Below are 16,821 nucleotides of genomic sequence, written 5' to 3' on the forward strand. Positions count from 1 at the left end.
AGTGAATAGAGTATACCTAATCACAGGGTGTAGTGAATTTATAAAGACATTATGTTTAAATTAAAAAATAATTTTAAGGGGAAAGATTTACTCTAGAGTAACCATTATTTTTTATTTTAAATCTTAATGTCTATACACACATCTGTAAGAGAATGAAAGAGCTCTGATAAGTAGTGCAGTATTACAGTCTGATACGTTTGGGTATGGATAATATTAATTTATTATTATAAACCTATTGTGATAGTAGGAAAAATTTCTTGCTGGTTATATTATGACTAAAAGATGGGAGTGTCCATATAAGACAATCAACAATGTATAATCTGAAAGGAGAATTGAAAATAGTAGATTATTCAAATGGCTACTACAAACCAACAGCGGGCACAATGTGTTCTTTGATATGCTAAATTTGAGAGCGTTAAAAGAGTTCAAAGGGAATTTCGACGTGAGTATGGTGTGCGTAATGTACCTAAATACGATTCCATAATGTTGTGGTATCGAACATTTGTAGAAACAGGTTCTGGATTAAAAAAACATGTAGGAGGTCGCAGGCGAAACCCAGTACGAGAGGCAGCTATCTCTTGGCTTGGTCCCCAAAGTCCCCAGTTTTAACCCGTCCTGACTTCTTCGTGTGGGGTTTTGTTAAAGACATTGTCTATTAACAGAAACTCAGGAAGATTGATGATCTGAGAGTAAAAATTATTCTAAACTTTTCAACAAATCATCCTTCTTATGTTACAACGGACATGGGCTGAATTGCATCACCGTTATGAGTTGTGCAGGGTGCGTAATTGGGTTCATGTTGAGCTCTGAGGAACCTCCCATCTTTCGTGTTGTATACACAAAGTTTAAAGAAATGAAGTTCAGTAGTAAAAGTTTTACGGTGTTTTTATTTTATCCATACCCAAACGGGTCACCCTGTATATTTAAGACTAAGGTAGGTGTCCCTGATATGGCCATGCTAAGGTTTGACAATTTTTCTAGCCGCCATTTTGAAAAAAAATGTAAACCACTTTTTCCTTACTCGTTCTCAGTCTAATGGACTTTCTTAAAACAATTTCCTTTCCCATAAAAATAGCTTTATTCGTCCAAAAAGTCCCAAATTCCAAAAGTCTACCTAGTGGCCATATCAGGAACATGTGCACATGATATGGCCACCCTTGTTCCATGTTCTAAAAATTGTGATTGTTTTCAGTTTGATAACGCAGCTGTGTTAAAATTAAATAATTTTGGTGTAAAATGAATAAAAATGACAATAATCATTTTTATAATTCAAAAGTGTAGTCAAAACAGGTTTTTCCATAAAAATTAAGTTTTTTTTCTTCAAATATAAAATTTTTGCGTAATCCCAGCTATAGGCATGTAAATTTGTCAGGTGAAAAAATAAAAGTGAAATGAACTTGTTATGGCCATGATGCATTTGATATGGCCATGGTGCAGTTGATATAGCCATATCAGGAGCAGGTAAACTTTCACGAAAATCGTTTGATTATGAATAACTCGTAAAAGTTACGCAATAAACTACACCACCAATCAACAGAACATTAAAAACTGAATGGAGTACGATGGTTTCCGTGAAAGAAGTCTTTGAAAAACATACATAAAACAAAGGAGACTTATCAGAGAAAAATAAGACGAGGTCACATGAAAACCGCAAAACAGGCAACTGACGCCATATTGCTCAACCTCGCTGGATGGAAAACGATCAAGTGACATGATGCATTTGATATGGCCATGGTGCAGTTGATATAGCCATATCAGGAGCAGGTAAACTTTCACGAAAATCGTTTGATTATGAATAACTCGTAAAAGTTACGCAATAAACTACACCACCAATCAACAGAACATTAAAAACTGAATGGAGTACGATGGTTTCCGTGAAAGAAGTCTTTGAAAAACATACATAAAACAAAGGAGACTTATCAGAGAAAAATGAGACGAGGTCACATGAAAACCGCAAAACAGGCAACTGACGCCATATTGCTCAACCTCGCTGGATGGAAAACGATCAAGTGACATACCAGGATGCCCTTTCACTGGATGCTGCTGCAATTTAGCGGATTTTTTGGTTAACTAAGTCACAATAGGGGGGTGGCCATATGAGGAACATGGCCATAACAGGAGCACCCACCTTACTTGAAGACAGGCTATTTTTACCGTTATTTTGCGTGCGATAAGTGGTAACTTCCCTTCAACAAGGAAAATGCGTTCTTGCACTCTGTATCCAACTATCCTTTAGTATAAAGTACGCTTTCTCAATATAGTTTAGACAACTCACTAACGAGATTGATAATGCAAATTGCCAGTAGAATAGTATCGTCTATTTAGTGCATACAATAATTAAGAAGGGAAAACCCATGCATTTTGTCCTGCGCCAAGCTTAGAGGGAACAGCTAACAGGAAAAACGAAGGGGAAGACCAAGTTATTCGTCAAAAATCATCATCGTGGCTCAGTGAGAATAACGGCAAGTTATGTTTGACTTGATCTGTAGTAAAGTTTAGGGAGAAAAAATACGCACATAGGAAAGTAACAGTCCACACCTCTGGAGTAACGGTTAGCACGTCTGGCCGTGAAACCAGGTGGCCCGGGTTCGATTCCCGGTAGCGGCAAACTACTTGGTTGAGGTTTTTTCCGGGGTTTTCCCTCAACCCATTACGAGCAAATGCTGGGTAAGTATTGGTGGTGGACCCCGGTCTCATTTCACCGGCATTATCACCTTAATCTCATTCAGACGCTAAATAATCTAAGCTGTTGATAAAGCGTCGTAAAATAGCCTGCTAAAAAAATTAACATGTATTCCATTTTTTGACGAATAGTTTAAACAAGTTTGATGAAATTCTTTACAGTATTATTTGTCGCCAGAGTGGAACATTTATTGATCTTTTACTCTGTAAGAATTATTATTAAGAGTCCAGTATAGTGGTACTCATTACACGGCCCGCGGGCCACATGGGGCTTCCAAATACATTTATTGCAGCTCTTGAACTAATATTACTGTTACTATTGTTTTCTTGAGAATTATTTAATTTCTGTAATAACGTGCAACCGGAGAAAACTTAAGGTGTTCAACGACACGTATTGATTTTATTTAAGAAAAAGGTAGTTTCATTTCTCATGTGCTCATTATGTCTTGATATAATAATAAGCTATAAATGTTTTTAAGTATCTCAATAGATATTACATTAGCGTGAATTCAAATTTTGATAACAAGTATCCAAAATATTCTCAGTCAAGCATAGAAAAACTCAAATATTAAACATGTCCGTAATATCTGAACAGAAAGTGTCGTATTCCACTGTACATAAAAACGAACTGACGATAAAAATATCGTACCACGTAGCAGAAATTAAGCCATTTAATATTCGGAGATTGTTAAAGAGTGCCTTCTACCTGTATGCAACATTTTATCCTCTAAATTTTCAAATTAAAAAAAAAATATTACAGGTGAAATAAGACAACAAATCAACCTGGTTGTATTGATATGATTTTACAGAAGAATAGCAAAGTCCACCCTTCAACGTCAAATTATCAATAGTATGTAAGTGTTAGTTCTATTACTTTGTGCGAGATCGTGCGTATTTGCTTGTTTTCCGCACAGAACCAATACGCGGTAAGTGTGAAATACCACATTCAGTATTCCCAACATAACACACATAACAATTTCCCTCTTCTTACCGCTTAAGCGCGACATTCATTTTACTGCTTTAGGCTTTTAACATATTACTTTTAGAGACGTTTAACATAGTAATAATTATAAATTGGAAACTTACCACTGCAATTTCACCTAAATTGCAATGTTAATTATTGTTTTTTTTTTAATATTTGCAAAAATTAAGTAAAGTCTACTACTCCACGAAACTTATTGCATTCCTGATACAAGTAACATTAAGGAAGCCGTGAAAAAATCAACAATATTCCAGATGCCGATGTTATTACTGCAATAAGTTATATAAATAATATTGTTAAAATATTAAAATTAAAAATAAATCATTACATAACCTTACCGTTTGTTTTAAGTTCGCATTTATAGACTGGAGGAAAAAAGAGACAGACGTATATCACGGCCTGCTGGAGTATAGTAAACACAGAAAACATTTTACAGCAACAATGTTGAAGAAAGATATTTTGGTGTTCCGAAGTTGGAGTCATTAAACAGAAACCAACATGGGGATTTCATTGCAACTAATTAGAAATTCGTCTTTCATTTATGTAATAAACGATCTTCGCACAAAATAATGTACGATACGCGAGCGGTATGTTTGTTTTTCATGTTCTCGGAAATTAAAAAAATCAACTACGTTTCGTTTTTTCAATCTTTTCCTCGAACATGAAAACGTCAACATACCGCTCTTGTAACGTATATTACTATTATTCTGAAGTAATAATAATAATAATAATAGTAATAACAATAATAATAATAATAATAATAATAATAATAATAATAATAATAATAGGCAAAATTATAATTTAATAATTAGAAATCCGCGCATTCTGTTAAACTTCAGTACTGTGAAATGCATTGCGGTTCTGGACAAATTACAGTTCTTCATTTCTGGCTCATTAATTTCTAGTGAGTACTAATGAGATCTAGTATAACGACAAAACTACCAACCTTTAAACGCGTGTTCAGTTTCACTACGATCATGAAATTAAATTAACATTTCAATCATGTTATAATACCTACCCCTATCGAAGGTATTCTGTTATATTAGTATTTTATGATTTTCGAAAATTTATATGTTGTTGAATCTAATATTTTTCAATATTCATGCATTTTTAATGCAATGAAATTGTAAATCATATATTATTTAATTAGCTGTATGAAGTTGAGAATAGTGTTTAGTAAATTTTCAGTTTAATATGTTATCACGTAATTTTATAGCCTATATATTATTTAATATTGGAATACAACTTTTAATGTGATGCAAGTTTATGCGGAATATCTTCAATGAATTCTAAATTAGATCTTATTTAATTAACTATATGAAATTGAGAATAGTGTTTAATAAATTTTCAGTTTATTATGTTATTTCGTATTTTTAAATATATTATTTAATATTTAAATACAACTTTTAATTTGATGCCAGTTTATTGGGAATATCTTCAATGAAATTATAAATCAGATCTTATTTAATTAGCTATATGAAGTTGAGTATAGTGTTTAATACATTTTCAGTTTAATATGTCATTACGTATTTTTAAATATATTATTTAATATTGTTGTTATTTTCTAATGCCAGGCGTTTGACAATAAAGTCATTCGACCTCTTGCACTTCAATATTTTTCATAGATAAATGGCAAGTTGTAGCCGATTTAAGTGAACACCATATTTTAACGTTTTGGTGGCTACTTCATTCACACACAACTCCCAGAATGTCTGGAGGACCACACCTGCTGTTGGTCAACGGGTCCACTGCACCTAGTTGTTGATCACCAGCTTTCCCTCCTTAAGCCACTGGAGGACGATTTTAGTGCGATAGCACGTCAGCACTAGGAACAGAAAATAGAGAGGGTAGGAAGGAAAGGGAAATGAACCCCTAGGCCTCGAATGCTCTAATACCGTCGGGGTCGAAGAAAGTAAGAGTTCAGTCAGAGGACTGGATAGGAAAGGGTAAAGAGGGAATTAGGTACTGAATAGAGGAAAATTATACCAAATTCGGTCATTAACTCACCCAGCTGACCAGTGCTAATTGATGAGTAGCCCCTCCCTTTAGTTCAGCTTGTAAAATTATGCTTACTAACAGCTGAACCACGGGAAGGTAGGAATGGGACATTGGGTATTTGTCCATGTTGGTTCCTTAAAGCCTTCAATGGGAAGGATTAATAGCTCTCCCCTCTGTATTCGAAAAATACCGTTTTGCAGTCTATATTTAATATTGTAGTGCAACTTTTAATTTGATGTAAATTTATTAGGAATATCTTCAATGAAATTGTAAATCAGATGTCATTTAATTAGCTATATACTATACTAATATAAATACTATTGATACTCTATGTAAAACTCTAGTTAGGAGTAAGCTAAAGTAAGCGTCTGTAATATGGTCACCTCAGTTCCAGTCCCATCAGATGCAAATAGAAAGGATACAGAAAAGATTTTTACGTTATTTATATTTTAAAAACATCACGTGTCGTCTTATGACAAGCAAATTTCATATATTCAGTTACTTTTTTAATTTAGTTATAAAACTTTAAAATCTCGACGATTAATGTAGTCTAATTTTACTCTGTAAGACTGTTAATGGTATATTGAATAACTGCGATTTTCTTAAATTTCTTCAGTTCAATGTAAATAAAACAGAATTACGTAATAGGCAACCTTTTGTTATTGTCATCGCTAGAACTGTTTTCTTCAAGAATTCTCCATTGTTTGTTATGTGTAATACTTACAACTCTCTGTCTTTAAACTGTGATTCTGAATTAAATTTCAGTTTATCAGTTGAAAAATTTCATACAATATAAAAAAGAATTGCATATCCTTAGATATTTAAATTATGAAGAAGTGTATTTAGTTTTAAAATAATTTTACATCATTATATTGAAATTTGGCATTATATTAACTGCAATATTATATTCTAGCATCTATTACCGTTATGTATTATCTTTCTTTCGTTTGTATTGTTTGTTTTGTTTTTTTTTTCTTATCATGTATTTTATGTATGTATCTATGTAAGCCACCTGTAATTGGAAACCTGCTTCTGTTGGTGGTGGATTTAAATAAGTAAATAAATTATATGAAGCTGAGAATAGTGTTTAGTAAATTTTCAGTTTAATATATTCCCACGTAATTTTAAAGTATATTATTTGATATTGGAATGTAACTTTTAATTTGATGCAAGTTTATTAAGTGTAACTTTGCTATCACATAATTTACTTACCGAAAATCCCCGTAGAATAAACAGTTTTTTAATATGTGAAACGTTCCTCATAAAAAGTGCATTAAAAGTGCGAACTGAGCTGTAACAAAGATCCGAGACTCCTTTATTACTTTCCAGTCAACCTGTTGGTCTCATGTGCATGGAGTTGCAAGTTTAGTATTTCTGCGCAGTTAATATAATTTTAATCTACTTGTCATGAACCTACGGAAAATATTTAGATAAACGTTTTCATTCAAAACACTGTACATTATTGTTCAGCACCTTATATTTTTATTTCTTTATATATTCATAGCTGTAAATATATACCTTTTATAAACGAATTACTGCAAAATTACCCCAGAAAGGTGTACTCTATTAAAGAAATTTCTAACGTTTAATCGTAAACTTTGAAAAATAACGATGGATATAAATTAAAATAATCAGAAACTTAGGGCGTAGTTAAAGTATCGGTCCAGTTCTATACATAATGGGATCAGACGTATTAAAACTATAACGTGAGTCAGTTCTGACAAACAGTTACACACAATAACAATAATAGTAGAGAAAGTTATATATTAAATGAACCTACCTTTGTCTGAAGATATGTCTTTCACATTCGCTGATTTATCTTCTCCTGCTCATCGAAGCAGGGACGTTGATTTTCTTAATGATCACGTACGGTCACTGATTCAACGAAAAGTCAGTGTACGACCACTGAACCTTTTATGATTATCGTCCGCAATATTTTTTTATTAATAAAAATCTTCCTAGTCCCATAGAAGAATTGGTGAGTTTGATACACAAATAATATGAAGTTTCAATTTAAAAAAATATATAATAGAGAAATTTTAATCTTTTAGGCTAATAATTGCAGTTGTGTTACGTTTAAGAGCTGTTAATAAATTGTGATCTTGAATAATTAGTCGTTTCTCAACCATGTTATTTTAAATACTAAATATTTAATATATTACGAACGTTAATTAAACACAAATTCTTAAAACTTCAGCGAACATTTGATTGTTTGTGAAGTTGTTAATACTGTTGTTACGATTGTTATATGCAAAGTCTACCATTCTTTCAACAAGTATTGATTCACGTTCTTTTGCAGACACTGTATAACAATTACATTAAATTGAAAACACATGAAAGCTTTTTATTTTAATAAACTTTGTTGTCTCTAGGAACGAAAGCTTTAAATTTATGAAGTGAAGTTAATTTAAACACATAAACATTTTAGGCTGTAAATTACGTGTTTGTACAAAACATTTATAATTAAAATATACACAATTTTTTTGTCTCCCTTAATACTGTTTTGTGAACCCAACTTTGCCTCTGATTCTAAGCGATCCACTATGTTTTCAAAACGTATAGATTATACAGTAGTACCGTATTGAACCACATACATTTAGTCGAAAATTTGAACACTTTATCATTGAATATAACCACCATTATTTTCACGATAATTCTTGGTCCAACTCTATCCGTTTCACACCCTTTTACGAGCCCTATACACCACATCACTGGGGTTTGTGACGACGGAGATGTACCGCTGGTAGTCAGTCTTCGTTCGTTGCTAGGGAAACACCCCCAGACTCCCCCTCTATGGACCAGAACCAACAGGTAGGATATAATACTTACCCACTCGTGAACATTGCGCGTGCAATCGACCGCTCTGCGCTTGCGCACATCACTTCTTATTGTCCCGTGTTACGTAATAACATGGAATCAAACTGAAATGTAAAAATAATTCAAATATCTTCGTATGAGATTTTATACCCTATACCCTTTTCAGTCTATTTATCCGCGTTTGTTTATAAGTTACTAGGTACTCTGTACTTTATAGAAGTGACAGGGTATTCGAGGAAATGCGTATTATTGCGTGTAACGTCTGTAAAGAAATTAGAGTAATGGAATGAGGATAAATGAGTTAATTTATGAATATAATGAAATAAACTTAGAATAAGAGTCAATTTTTGGATAATGGTGATGATGATGATGATAATGATAATAATAATAATAATAATAATGATATAATTAATATAATATATTTAATTACAAGTGTTAAAAAATAATAAGCATTGGTACATAGTTGTATTCTGAGTTGCCCAACTATGGCCCACTCATATATTCATGCTTGAAAGCATGAATGGACTATAGCTGGAGCTGTAATTATTCGTAAATCAATACATTGAGTTTCTAATTTAAGGGTAGAAACATAATCTAGCACATACATATTAAAAATGAATTAAAAGTACATGGATTCTTTTTATTAGTACACATTACATAAACACACAATAAACAAGTGAAATCTGAAAGTCATTTTCCTGCAATAATGAACAACTACACTCACCGGCAAAAATGCCGGGCCACTTAAAGTTTCTCAATTTTTTTTTGTGAGGTGAGAATCAGAAAACCCATTATGAAATGAAGAAAACATTGCTTCACAGAAAAAAAAAATTATTATCACTTGCGCTATTATTTTCAACGCCAAACAATGAATATAATTAAAAGGTGTAAAAACTTACAAATTATTTCAATTTTCTTCCAAATGTTCAACGATGTTACTGGAGCAATTCTGGGCCTTTAGCTGGTTCTTCTGGAATTCAGCCCACATTAATCCAGACGTCTGCTTAAAGTTCTCTCACTCACGTTAACTTGTTTTATTTTCTGGAAGGCTCTTCTGGTCCCAAGAACTGAAGCCACATAACGCTGACTATTCCCATCTTCTATCAATGCAACCATTTTGCTGAATCGGTAGGACTTAGTGACATTTGTATACAATGAAGTACTCCAATACTGCCTCAAGAGAGCTTACCAGTCTGTAGACTTCTTTAGCATAGCTTGAAATAAGTCCGTGAAGTTTAGACACAATATAGCAAGAAGAACGAATCTCCTTTTCAGATCACTGTTGGCTATTACGTATTCAGTATTACATTGTTACGTATCACAAAATAAATGAATAACTAAATGAACCTCAGCACACCTACAATTATTTAAAAAATCCTACAATTTTCAAACATTTTAAATAAAATGTAGTTGCCCGATTATTTTGCCCGTGAGTGTACAATAAAGAACAAACGTACGGTATCAAAATAAACTAACACATTCTTAGCAAAATGTTATGCACATAAATTCACTGATAAAGTTTATTTACCATAGTGAGAACTATATTCAGTAGGCTTATTTCTATCCTTTGAATCTCCACTTCTCTTGTAATTCTGAAATTGAAAATAGATCTCGCTTTTTCGAGACGCATATGGGGTCTTCAATTTGTTTTATTATGTTTTCCTTTCTATAGAATAAAATGTCTTCCATTTCTCGCCACCTCAGTAATTTCCGCTTCTTACTATACATGAAACAACAGGTCCATTGTTCTTCACTTCCAAAACTTTCCCTGGCCACAATTCCTTCTCATAAGTAACTACCATATAACTAGCATTATTTTAAGGGATTTCGTCTTCTTTTCCAAATCTGACTCACTGTCTGTAAATATGGAGAATACACCGGAAACATCATAATCTGTACCCAATTCAATTTCATCGCTCTCATAGTCACTTAGAGGGAGGGTTGTGATCCTTCTACCCTGAAGTTTTCGTTTTACCGGACCATTATTCGTGCTAGTACCATTGATGCTGGAACAGCCTGTTTCTTTATTTACTGGACTATAATGTTAAATGGTGTTTTAGAATATACTGAGATACCGTATTTGCAGAAGTAAATAATCAAATTGTTCACATTTCATTAAAACAAATATTTCAAAATGAAATACAACTATGGTCCACGAAAAATTGTGGTACATAGTTGAGGACTGACTTCTAACCTTGAGGTTAAACATTTTTCACACAGAGTCCTTAACCTCTGCCAGTCTAATTATTACGTGAAAGTAAACACTATATAGCCAGGTTTGAGCGTACAAACAATCATATATATATAACTTACCAGTTCTACAGATGAGAGCTTAATAAAACAGACAAACACAAACTGAATGATTTCGTGTCTTCACACATTCAATAGAATGATGCACACTGACCTTGTTAAGCATCCATATCATTTCCACGTTTAATGGTAGATAGAAGCATCTATGGGGAACATAATTCCATCACAGTGGCGCCTTAAATGGCAAACACCGAACTCTTGGGGGACTAAGTAGTACATAATGCGTTTTGGACCATAGTTATGGGAAATTACGATAATATAACATAATATAATATAATATAATATAATATAATATAATATAATATAATATAATATAATATAATATAATATAACATAATATAATATAACATAACCCACCGGCCTAGTTCGGTCGGCTAAGGCTCTTCCCTGCCAATCCGAAGTTGAGTTCGGGTGCGGGTTCAAATCCCGCTTGCGCTGATTACCTGGTTGGGTTTTTTCCGAGATTTTTCCCAACCATAAAGCAAATGTCAGGTACTCTATGGCGAATCCTCGGCCTCATCTCGCAAAATATCTTGCTATCATCAATTCCATCGACACTAAATAACCTCGTAGTTGATACAGCGTCGTTAAATAACCAAGTAAAAATATGTAATATAATATAATATAATATAATATAATATAATATATTATATGCCTATAATATAACGCAGTGCGATCAAGTAGTCTCTCCGCAGTTTTGTGTAGCCAAGAATCCATTAGAAAGAGAATTCAAGTGGCAATACTGGCCGCTAAGCATATGATGGACTAAGGATGTGAGGTTGTCAAACCGGAATGAATAGGGCAGTGCCAACATTCTACAGGATTGTATCACAGTCTAGTATATACAGTCACGAAGCTCAATACGTAGTAAATATGCATCCATAGATAGTTGCTAACCGCTAGGATCGCTACTATCGCCTCATTACAGACAATGCGAAATAGTACTGTCACAGTCTATTGTTCCTTGTACCCTCACAACTCAAGCTTCGTGACTGTATATACTAGATTGTGGTTGCATTCTAGGGTCATTAGAACTAATAGAGATGCGGAGGAACTTTTTGATCGCACTGTACAATACAATACAATATAATATAAATATATAATGCAAATAATAATAATAATAATAATAATAATAATAATAATAATAATAATAATCTTACATATGACTTTTCAGGAACCCGAAGGTTCATTGTCGCCCTCACAAAATGTCGCCATCGGTCCCTATCCTGTGCAAGATAATCCAGTCTCTATCATCATATCCCACACCCCTCAAATCCATTTAAATATCCTCCTATCCTACGTCTTGGCCTCCCCAAAGGTCTTTTCCCCTCCGGTATCCCAACTAACACTCTATATATGCACTTCTGGATACGCCCATACGTGCTACACGCCCTGCCCATCTCAAACGTCTGGATTTAACTGTTCCTAATTATGTCAGGTGAAGAATACAAAGCATGCAGTTCTCCATTCTCCTGTAACTTCATCCCTCTTAGCCCCAAATATTTTCCTAAGCACCTTATTCTCAAATACCCTTAACCCATGTTCCTCTCTCAAAGTGAGAGTCCAAGTTTCACAATCATACAGAACAACCGGTAATATAATTGTTTTATAAATTCTAACTTTCAGATTTTTCGACAGCAGACTGGATGATAAAAGCTTCTCAATCGAATAATAACACGCATTTCCCATATTTATTGTGTGTTTAATTTCCTCCCGAGTATCATTTATATTTGTTACTGTTGCTCCCAGATATTTGAATTTTTCCACCTCTTCAAAAGATAAATTTCCAATTTTTATATTTCCATTTCGTACAATATTCTGGTCACGAGACATAATCATATACTTTGTCTTTTCGGGATTTACTTTCAAACCTATTTCTCTACTTGCTTCAAGTAAAATTCCCGTATTTTCTCTAATCTTTTGTGGATTTTCTCCTAACATATTCACGTTATCCGCATAGATAAGCAGCTGATGTAACCCATTCAATTCCAAACCCTCTCTGATATCCTTGACTTTCCTAATGGCATACTTTAGAGCAAAGTTAAAAAGTAAAGGTGATAGTGCATCTCCTTGCTTTAGCCCACAGTGAATTAACTTCATCCCTCTTAACCCCAAATATTTTCCTGAGTACCTTATTCTCAAACACCTTTGATCTCTGTTCCTCTCGCAAAATAAGAGTCCAAGTTCCACAACTATACAGAATAACCGGTACTATAATGTTTTATAAATTCTTTCAGATTTTTTGACAGCAGACTAGATGGCAAAAGCTTTTTCCGCCGAATAATAACAGACATTTCCCATAGTTATTTTGCGTTTAATTTAATTATGATGATAATAATAATAATAATAATAATAGTAATAATAATAATAATAATAATAGACTACACTTCGAGGAATGGGAATTTGTGAGAATTTTTCAACACAGAATAGCGATCCACAACTTTTGATACTTCTAATAGCGCGGTACAGTACATGTCACAGCTTGTACCACTGTAATAGTAACAGAAAACGACGAGCAAGTGACAGAATTACTTTCAGAAATTAAATCCGATCAGTCAGTTTTTATTTGAATATAACTGTAACACCTATTAATTTGACTCGTGTGTTAAGATAGTTTTAGTGTTGTTTATTATTGTGTTGCAGAGATGGTAATATGTAATGGAATAAGATAAAATGTAGAAAAAAATAGCAAGAGAATCCTAAGTATCCTGTGGAAACATATCCCGCGGCATATACGTTTATTACTAATCTCTTAGGATTTGTCGTTAATTGTACCCCAGTCCTTTTCGTGAGGAGTCGTCATCTGCTTATGCTACGACAAGAATAAATTCATGTTGAATGCAGTCATACAAATAAATTAGTAAGAGAAAAGTAAAGTTGTATCTTTTGCATATTTTTAAGGAATCGGAAATGATTACAACGCTCTACTTTGTGATTCATTCATTCATTCATTGTGTTCTGCCCAAGGGCAGGTCTTGCACTGCAAATCCAGAATTATCCGGTCTTTCCTATTTTCTGCCTTCCTCCTTATCTCTTCATATGATCCATATATCTTAATGTCGTCTATCATCTGATTTCTTCTTTTTCCCCGAACTCTTCTCCCGTTCACTATTCCTTCCAGTACATCCTTCAGAAGGCAGTTTCTTCTCAACCAGTGACCCAACCAATTCCTTTTTCTCCTTCTGATCAATTCCAGCATCATTCATTCTTCATCCACTCTTTCTAATACAGCTTCGTTTTTATTCTGTCCACTTCACACGCTCCATCCTTCTCCATATCCACATTTCAATGCTTCTATTCGCTTCTCTTCACTTCGTTGTAATGTCTATGTTTCTGCCCTCAAACAATACTACACTCCACATAGAGCACTTCACTAGTCTCTTCCTTAGTTCTTTCTCCAGAGGTGCGCAGAAGATGCTCCTTTTTCTATTAAAAGCTTCCTTTGCTATTGCTATTCTCTTTTTGACTTCTTGGCAGCAGCTCATGTTCCTGCTTATAGTACACCCCAAGTATTTGAAGCTGTCCACTTGCTCAACTGCCTCATTTAGAATTCGCAAGTTTACCCTCTTTACTTTTCTTCCTATGATCATAGTTTTCGTCTTGATGGCATATTGCGTAGTAGACATAAGACAAATTGTATTATATACTTCTTAATTTCAATTCAGGAATCCGCCCCTGAGCACGAGTTCTGCTCTTTCAGGGGCGAGCTAAAGTGTTTCTGTTTATATTATATTTTGTGTTACAATTATTAGAAAAATAAATAAATAAATAAATAAATAAATAAATAAATAAATAAATAAATAAATAAATAAATAAATAAATAAATAAATAAATGAATGAATGAATGAATGAATGAATAAATGAATGAATAAATGAATAAATACATAAATACATAAATAAATACATAAATACATAAATATGTAAGTAAGTAAATAAATAAATAAAATAAAGAAGTAAAATAAAGAAAGAAATAAAAAAATGAAATAAATAAACAAAGAAATAAATGAAGGAATAAAGAAATGAAATAAATAAATAAACAAAGAAATAAATAAAGAAAGAAATAAGGGAAGAAATAAAGAAGTAAATAAAGAAATGAAATAAATATAGAAATAGAGTAAATAAAGAAAGAAATAAAGAAAGAAATAAGGAAATAAATAAAGAAATGAAATAAAGAAAGAAAGAAATAAAGAAAGAAAGAAATGAAGAAGGAGAGAAATAAAGAAATGAAATAAAGAAAGAAACAAAGAAAGAAATAAAGAAAGAAAGAAATAAAGAAAGAGAGGAATAAAGAAATGAAATAAATAAATAAATAAATAAGAAATAAAGAGATAAATAAATAATGAAAGAAAGAGATGAAGAAATAAATAAAGAAAGAAGTGAAGACATGAAATAAAAAAGAAAGAAAGAAAGAGAGAAATGAAATAAATAAGTAATTAAATAAATAAATAAATAAATAAATAGCTCATTTAGCTCCAGTACCATATCCTTTAGTATCATCTCCTCTTCTGCTAGCAACGTCATCAGCAAATCTTATACACTTTATTCTTCTTTTTCCTACTATCACTCCTCCCATGTTCTGAAAACAGTTCTTCACTAAATGCTCCAAGTAGATGTTGAACAGGGTAGGTGATAAAGGACGTTCCAGTCGTACTCCTCTCCCAAGGAACGTCGTTAATTTTACTTCGAGTAATCTGTTGAATTTACGAGTACGCAAGAATTTGAAGGTGGAGTGGACGTGGAGTTGTGTCAGGTTTTCCAATATCTGTTACGCAGGACATGGCTCACCCAGGCATGTCACTCGGTTTAATTATTTCCTCTTGCTACTTATTTCCGTTCTTGCTCTATTTTGCGATTATTTCCTGAGCAGAGGTCAGAGTAGCCCTCTTGTCATTTCCGCTCATTCCTGTATAATTCCAGATGCGAATCAAGGGACCTCCTATTAATTAAGAACCAGTTTACAGCTCAGTAACTTGACTCGTTAACCATTTAAAGTCCAGTTATTTTCTAGTACCAGAAAATCTGACGAAGCACTGCGCCTTATATTTCACTTAACATAATGATTTTAAGTGCTATTACCAGACATTTTTAGTTTTATTACTTTCATTACATTTAGTGCAGTGAAGCTTTAAGATGTGGAACAAGTCTAACGTTAAACATAAATATATATTTTTTGTTGGGTATATAACGAAGTTCTATTTAGCGTCGAAGGAATTGGTTATAGAGGGATGAGGCTATGTATTCGCCATAGTTTACCTGATATTTACATTACTATTGGAGAAAACCTCAGAAAGAACCTAACTAGCTAATCAAGCCAAGCGAGGATCAAACCTATGTAGTTAAACATGCAGTACGTAATATTAAGTAATGGACTACCAGAATAATATTCATACCTACAAATGTACTAGTGAGTCATATTCTCTCAGAATATGAAATAACGAAATTATCAATTTTTTGACGTTTTGACTGTTGACTGGCGAATTAATATATTATATCAACATAGAATGATGCCAAAATAGTGATTCATTGTTAGGATAGTTAGATCATTAAGTTTCTTCTCATTTACAAGGGTTGGATAAATAGTTATGGCAACACTGCTGTCACATGACGATGGTGCGTTCGAGAGCTGCCAGCTGTATGGACATGAACAAGGACTGTTAGGTGAGTTAGTGCAGCCAGCGGCGACAGTACTCTGTCAATCTACTGCAGTGTGTAGAACGTTGGCTTTCACAGGGATAGTGCGAGCGCCCTAAGACCATGTTTACAAAACTAGAGCAACGTTCCTGGATCTAAATTGAAATGGCACGAGGTCGTAGTGCACAAGAATGTTTTCAGGGACTGCGTGAAGCATGTAGCGATGCAGCGTTGCCATATCGCACAGTGGCACGATGGGTTAAAGCGTTCCAGGAAGGTCTTGTTGGACCGGTACGAATCGTCGCTATGGACGAAACCTGGACTCGCTCGTATGAACCAAACTTGAAATGCTAATCAAATGAATGGAAGCATCCCGGTTCTCCTCGTCTAAAGAAAGTGCG

General features: G+C 33.4%; 1 protein-coding gene across 1 annotated transcript in view; it reads right to left on the reverse strand.

The window, feature by feature from the left end:
- LOC138713022 (uncharacterized) overlaps positions 1-7,580 on the reverse strand; it is a 610,186-nt gene extending 602,606 nt beyond the window's left edge. Inside the window, exon 1 of the mRNA XM_069844704.1 lies at positions 7,443-7,580. The gene's annotated coding sequence lies outside the window, so the exon portion shown is untranslated. The remainder of the gene's footprint in view (positions 1-7,442) is intronic.
- Between the last annotated feature and the right edge of the window lie 9,241 nt (positions 7,581-16,821).

The sequence above is a fragment of the Periplaneta americana genome, chromosome 14, assembly GCF_040183065.1.
Source record: "Periplaneta americana isolate PAMFEO1 chromosome 14, P.americana_PAMFEO1_priV1, whole genome shotgun sequence".
Lineage (NCBI taxonomy): Eukaryota > Metazoa > Arthropoda > Insecta > Blattodea > Blattidae > Periplaneta > Periplaneta americana.